Source organism: Mesoplodon densirostris, chromosome 2 (genome assembly GCF_025265405.1).
Source record: "Mesoplodon densirostris isolate mMesDen1 chromosome 2, mMesDen1 primary haplotype, whole genome shotgun sequence".
Lineage (NCBI taxonomy): Eukaryota > Metazoa > Chordata > Mammalia > Artiodactyla > Ziphiidae > Mesoplodon > Mesoplodon densirostris.
In genome coordinates this window covers 66540562-66548028 of record NC_082662.1, presented here as the reverse complement: position 1 = coordinate 66548028, position 7467 = coordinate 66540562, and the positions used below count along the sequence as shown (strand labels likewise).

The 7467-nt window shown below is 41.2% G+C and overlaps 1 non-coding gene across 1 annotated transcript; it reads left to right on the top strand.

The window, feature by feature from the left end:
• Nucleotides 1-221: 221 nt before the first annotated feature.
• Nucleotides 222-360, top strand: LOC132484761 (small nucleolar RNA SNORA70). Its single transcript, XR_009531313.1, has one exon. It is a non-coding gene; the product is annotated as a small nucleolar RNA SNORA70 (small nucleolar RNA).
• Nucleotides 361-7467: the final 7107 nt, after the last annotated feature.

The following is a 7467-nucleotide window of genomic DNA, read 5'->3' as shown; positions in this document are numbered from 1 at the left end:
GGAAGAGTTCACATATGGGTCAAGGAAACAACTAGGTTGTATGAAACTTTCTAGTAGAGAAGCAAAGGAGTATTCTACCTTCTGAATACCTCAGTTTTCTTTCTTTTTTTTTTTTTCACTCTTTTGTAATTTGTCCACTGTAGCTGGTAAAATAAGATAGGCTCAGGGCCTCTTTCCACTCAGAGGTAAGTAATAGGCCCCTTTAAAAATGGGAGTAGACCTTGCAGCCAATTCAGCTTACCGAGCTCTTTTCCCCATGGGGGACTGGTGTGCAATGGCTGCAAACAGCAGCCTCCTAGGTAGGGTAGTGTATGAGCCTGTTGCCTGTATGGGTTGCCCTAAGGGAGCTTGGCAGCAGCCCTTTCCAGTGGACATTCATAACTGGCATGCTGTCCCCAGTCTAGGCTCCAGATAGGTATGCACAGTGCCTTTGGAAAGCCCCAGGGCACGGTGGCCAAATCATAATGTCCATCGGCACCAAGCTGCAGAACAAGGAGATGTGATTGAGGCCCTACCCTGGGCCAAGTTCCAGTTCTCTGGTCACCAGAAGATCCACATCTCCAAGAAGTGAGGATTTACTAAGTTTACTGCTGATGAATTTGAAAACATGGTGACAGAAAAGTGGCTCAGGCTGTGTAGTCAAATACATCCCTAGTCATGGCCCTCTGGACAAATGGCGGGCCCTGCACTCATGACACCCTTGGCACTGTCTCCTCCTTACTCACAGCCATCAATAAATCCTATTTTCCTGTCAAAAAATAAAATAAAATAAAATTTTTTTCAAAAATAAAAAGGGGAGTAGACCAATGTCTATTTCCAGGTTTTGATATTGCACCATAGTTATGCAAGATGTTCCGTTGGGGGATACTGGGTGAAGAATACACAGGACTTCCCTGTACACTATTTTGGAAATTCCTGTGAATTGATTATTATCTAAAATAAAAGTTAGGGCTTCCCTGGTGGTGCAGTGGTTGGGAGTCCGACTGCCGATGCAGGCGACGTGGGTTTGTGCCCCGGTCCGGGAGGATCCCACATGCCGCGGAGCAGCTGGGCCCGTGAGCCATGGCCGCTGAGTCTGCGCGTCCGGAGCCTGTGCTCCGCAACGGGAGAGGCCACGGCAGTGAGAGGCCCGCGTACTGCAGGAAAAAAAAAAAAAAAAAGTTAAAAAAAGAGCAGAGTGGAAACTAGGGTAAGGTCTAGGGACAAGAGGGTGTGAATGAGAATGTTGCTTCTGTCTCTGACCAGGCCTTAAAAGAATGGGAAAAAGGGGCTGTGTGTGACACACTCGTAGTTTATCTCAGTTCTCCAAAGGCATTGTGCAACAAAGCCCTAAGAAATGATAACAAACACTCATTTGCCTGCTGTATATTATGAAATCCCTGAGTGACCCAGCAGGGTGACAGGCAGCTGCACGAGGGCACAGAAAACTAGTAATCTTCTCCTTGGAGATGCAACTAATAGCTCCCTTTAAATGCATGGTGGGTTTTTTTTTTTTTTTTGATAGATATTAATACCGGGTTTACAAAATAAATACCATAAATTAGCACCACAGGAAAACTGAACTCTATGGAATCTATAAAAATAAGAGAAAACATGACTTTTAAGGCAGATCACTTAAAATTATAAGGGGACACAGGATCTGTTTTTTAACCAGGCTAAGAACTCTAAGAACATTTGTAAACACTCCTGTTTGCTGTGCAATATGGCTTTGATTAATTGCAGCAAATGCTTGTACTATGAATAATCTTTTTTTTTTTTTTTTTTCAGTACGCGGTCCTCTCACTGTTGTGGCCTCTCCCGTTGCGGAGCACAGGCTCTGGACGCGCAGGCTCAGCAGCCACGGCTCACGGGCCTAGCCGCTCTGCGGCATGTGGGATCTTCCCAGACTGGGGCACGAACCCGTTTCCCCTGCATCAGCAGGCAGACTCTCAACCACTGCGCCACCAGGGAAGACCTATGAATAATCATTTTTGATACAGTAGTAAGACATCTGACAGAAAAATTGCAAATAAGGAGGTGTTTCTCTGTGATTCCTGAACTCTATTAATATTTTAAATCAGTTAACAGCTTAATGGATAGTGTGGGAGAAAGGAACAAACTAATTTAGCTTTAGCAAGCAACTTGAACAGTTTTCACTACTCACTGTTTTACATTTTGCAGGATTTCCATTTGTATTAATAACTTATTACTTCTATTAAACATACATTTTCCCTTAAGCCTAATGTTTCTTCAGTGGAGACCAATTAACTAGGACAGTCTTTTCTTAGCTAGCCAATTATTTTAATTGCTAGAATTTTTTAAAATGTGCTTGCTTTACATAGATTTGACCAGTTGAACTTGCCCCCAAAATGCATTGACTTTGTAATACAGGAGATAGAAGACTTTTGGTGAATATGTGGATGCCAAAAAACTTGGACATTTAGGGTTCTGCAGAACTGAGTGGTAGACTAACAACCCTATGCCTTTATTCCATTGCTTTGTATCCTCGTCTTTGTCTTTAATTTGGTGACTTTCCAATCCAGCCCTGTTTTGTTCATTTCTTATTCAGCTTCCTTGTTGTCTATGTGAAGAACTATGGCTTGAAGGATGGACAGGCAATTACTGTACTAAGGAGGAACTGTAACATGGTAGGTGGGGATCGACTCTAACAAAATCTGAGCTTTGCTTCTCTATTCTGTTGGGACTGCTACTGAAAAAAAATGCATGGAGCCCATATTTAAAGAGCATTGAAGAGTTAAAAGCAAAAGCAATGACAGATCATTTCATTCATTTGACTTCCAAGCAAGGGGTGAGGGATGATTAAATTGAAAGAACAAGAAGCACCCTAGAGACAGAGTTTGTTTGGGGGGTTAGTACCCTCCTGGCAATGCCAGGAAACTGGTCATTTTCATGCAAATGAAAGAACTCCCTGAAGGGCACGTAAAAAGTCATTTCCAACTTGTAGAGACAGTAAACACAAAACTAGAGAGGAAAAAGAGTAGCAGTAATAATGAGAATGCTAAATAAGAATATACTAATAAAGTAGAAAAATTAGTAAGCAGATTGGTAGAATGAGAGAAATAACAACCAAAAAGGGAGAGGAAAAAATCAACTTATAGAAATTTAGAGTGAAAGTAGCAAATCCCTAGCAGCACAGAGCCAGTTTTGCTGGTGACAGTGTTACTTACAAAGGGCATAATCAAGCATAGTAGTGCTAAGTACCACATCCCACACATAAAAGAGAAACTGTGAAAGAGTGAAAACAGTGTTAAATTAATTAAACAAGGAAGCCATTAGACAGGTGTTTCTAACGCCTTACCAACCTACGTAAGCAACCTAAACCTAAACCTGTAAATGCCTCAAGGTTAAGAAATCAAAATCTAAGGACCACCAATCACAAACAACCAACTAGGCTTTCCCAAATAAGGCAACCACTTAAGCTAGAGCCAATCAAATAACTGCTTTGCTTTGTTTCTATTTCTTCTCCATAAAAGTCTTGCCCCTGGTTCCTGCAGGTAGATGGCTCCTAACTACTTCCGATTTGGCACTGCCCACTTTAAATGAACTTCCGATTTGGCACTGCCCACTTTAAATGAACTTCTGCTCAAATAAATTCTTAAAATTTTTTAAATGACACAGTTTATCTTTTAACAAAGACAATAGGAGAGTCAAAGGGGCTGAAAGAAACAAGGCTAAAATCTCAGCCCAGCAGTCTACTGAGTCCCTTCACTCCTTTGTTAATTCATTCTTACTCATTTAATTATCCAATTGCTCACTCCTTCATTCCACAAACCACTCCTTACTAAGGAGAAACTAACAGTCAAAATTCATTTATTTACATACTGTCTATCCTAGTTTGGTCTCTCTAGAAAGCAGAGCCTGAGCAAAAACCTCATGTGCTACTATTTCTTTAGGGAAAGCAATCCCATGTTAAGTGGGAATGAGGAGAGCAGGAGTGAGGAAGGGTAGGAGGGAGAGTCAATCCTACAGTGTGGTATTGAGCTGGACAGTGTTTGGAATCAAGGGCAACTGATGGTCAGTCTCACTAAACTCTCTTCTGAGACTCTAAGAATGACTGTGCCTTGGGACGTTTGGGGTGTGATGGAGAAGGGCCCTGATCCCTGAAGGGCCCTTATTCCCTGGCCCTGATCCCTATTGGTCAAAGGTTTACTCCATAGGTCCCCAAGTGTTAACTGCTAGGTTGAGCTGCAAAGGCCTCAAGAACTTGGGACATCTCTCCTCAGGGCAACAGGGGTGCCCCAATGGCAGTGATCTGGGGGGTACAAGGCAATAGGAACCAGTCTTGATATGAGGCAAGGTGTGGTCAAGTTGTGCCCACAGGAAGTTGGTTTGTGGTGATGGTGGATGACTCAGTGGCCAATGGCATAGGTGAGACCAAGAAGATTTGAGGTAACACAAAAGAGGAGTCTAATACATGTCCCTTGGAGACATTAGTAATTAACCATTTATATTTAACTTTACTGCACTGCAAATTTGGTTATAATTTTATTCATGTTGTGCTTTTTACATTATTCTCATATTCTTTTTGTTGTATAACCTTGATTATAAGATGCTAATATATGGTTTATTTGTCTTACAAACACTTAAATTCTTTCAAACCATAATCCTTTAATTAGCATCCAGGAAGTTAAAGATTAGCCCTTGGTGCTTGGTTGATTGCTCTCCCAGTCATGTTATATTAAGCATGGCTGATTGCTATGGAACATATATCATGTGCCTGGCACTGTGATATGTGATTTTCATGCATTATTTTACTTAATCCTCTCTATGAGGTAAGAATCATTGTCTCAACTTTATAGATGGGGAATCTGAGGGTCAGAGAGACTGAGTAACTTGCCCATGGAAGGTCACACACAGTGAGGGGTTGAACCAGATTTTCACCCATGTTTGATTCGAAAGCTCACTACAATGCCAGTGCTTCTCAAAGTGTGGTCCCGGGACCAGCAGCATCAGGTCTCCCGGGAGCTTGTTGGAAGTGCACGCTTTTGGGTCCCACCCCAAAACTTCGGATTCTAAAACCCTGGGGTGGGGTCCAGCAATCTGCATTTGAATGAACCCTCTAGTGATTCTGACATAGGCTGAAGTTTGAGAACTTCTCTGTGCTATCCTGCCTCCTACAATTTCATACCTGGCACAGGATAAACATATGTCATCCAGTGTCCCATCCATTTTTATTCTTCTCACCTCAAACTATCCTCAGTCTGGACATTAATTCTGTTCCCTCTGACTGATTTGAGTTTACGGACGGGAAAAGAAAACCTCTGAAAGAAGAACCTGACATTCTTCGCCATGGATTAATTTTTGAAGTGGTGTTAAGCAGACCATGGATTATTATGAGTAAAAACTGAAGGGCAAACCAACATTCAAATTATTTTCATTGCATTTCGTGGTCTTGCTGGAATCTCACCTTTCCTGATTAGTTGAGATAAAAGAAGAGATGGAAGTTAGTGAAATTAGTGAGCTTCAAAACCTTCTTTAAAGATGGCAAAGGTACCTTTTTCCTGCATATGAGTCCATTGCTTAAAAGACAGATATTTGAGATACTATTCTTTTATCTCACTAATTAAACATAAGGTTAGACTGAGAGTGCTTTGGAGACCTGTCCTCATCAGTGGGGCCTGGCACTTGGGGCAGTGTTTTAATTCTAGAAGCCTAATTTAATTAGTACCCTGCCATTGGGTTGGCTGCTATGCTGCCTTGATCTCTGGCCGGAGGAGAAAGGTAAAACCTCTGCTGTTTTTGTATCTAGTTAGCCCTCCAAAAGGTAGGATGTCCAGGAAGGGAGAGGAACTTTGCTTCTCCATCATGTTTTGTATATGGTGCTAATTGAGCTGACAGTCTTGGACCACAGTCTGTTACTGCAGCAGCCGAGCCTTCAACTGATCCCCTGTGAAGGGACTGCAATTGTCAAATGATTCATCTTTGCCCTTGTGGCTCGTGAAATATGGAAGGGAATTGATCAGGGGGACCTCTGCAGTCTGCATGCTTGAGTAACTACAAGCAACACAAAACTGGGAAGGAAAAAGGTATTCAAATCCTACTGGTAATGGCTACACCATCTCTCCTCACTTTCCCTACCCAGTGTGCTAATAAGGAGAGGAAAATGTGAAACTCCTTGGCTTCCCTAATTGCTGTGCTTTGCCCTCATAATTTTTTTGTTCCTGCTTATCACAGTGAGAGTCTTGCTTCTGTCAATCATTTCTGGCTCTTCGTGCCTAGAAAACAACAATGTATGTTTTTTGAACCTTGAGATTATTCTAGCCCTCTTTTTTCCATAATTAAAACAGAGGAAATGATGATTTTTTTTTTTTTTTTTTTTTTGGTTTTACTTTGCAATCATGAGCCATAGTAATCAAGACAGGTTTGGTTGTTTTTATTTTTGTCCCTGCAACTTCTCCTGGTTAATTCCCAAATTTTCCTCAGGACTGCAGAACTGCAGATTTGTTTGCTTTTACCACAATTCTGGATTGCGAATGCTTCCTATTTTTATTCCTTTTTCTCCATCACAATGGAGGCAGTACTGTGTAGTGAAAAACTCATGGATGCTAGTGCAAGACAAGCCGAGTTTTGAAACCTGATTCCATTCTATGCTAGCTTGGATTTGTTACTTACTTGAAAAATCAGGAAGAGCATTCTCCCTTTCCAGAGCTATTTTGAGAACTAATCGAAATAATACACTTAAAATCATCTAAAACACTCCCTGCCATATAGCAGATACTCAGTAAATGTGTTTTCTTTCTATTTTTAATTATTATCCCCCTTGTTTGAGAAATTCTTTCTGATTCTTGTATTTGATTTAAAGGATTTCATTTCTCTTCAGATTTTATTTCAGGTGTAAATAAGACATCACTGTCTAAGGCTGATGCATCTTGTCTCCAACTGCCTCAAAAGCGTAAGCTTGGCAGTTTGCTGTTTGCAAAGGTGGGGTTTTTAGGGATGTTGATGGTTATTTCCACAAGAGAGAAAAATCTCTACCCTTCTCATGCTCCACTTCTGTAGAATAGCTCTTTGGCTGAATGGTGACATAATATAAAAATAAACAACAACAACATTTACAATATTGACTATGGTGTGCCAGAAACTACTCAATGCACTTTATATTATTTGCAATCCTTACAGCAACTTTACAACACAATTTTTATTATCACCATCCTACAAACAAGCTCAGATAGGTAAAGTGACTTGCCCAAGGTCACACAACTACTGTAGAAGGTCCACGTGACCCCAAAGCTAATGATTATTGTTGGAGGGAGAAATGGAGGAAGGAAGGATGGAAGGAAGGTAAAAAGAAACTAAGGAAAGGCAGAGAGCATGAGAGATCAAGAAATCAGGTCCTTCATTTCAGATGGATTGTCTAGCGCTAGCCCTTTTTCCTACTACTGGCACCCATTTTTTTCCTCTTTCCCAGGGAAATGTCAGCTTTGGAAATAATTTAACCCAAATAATCACTGTGTTGGAATAACTCTC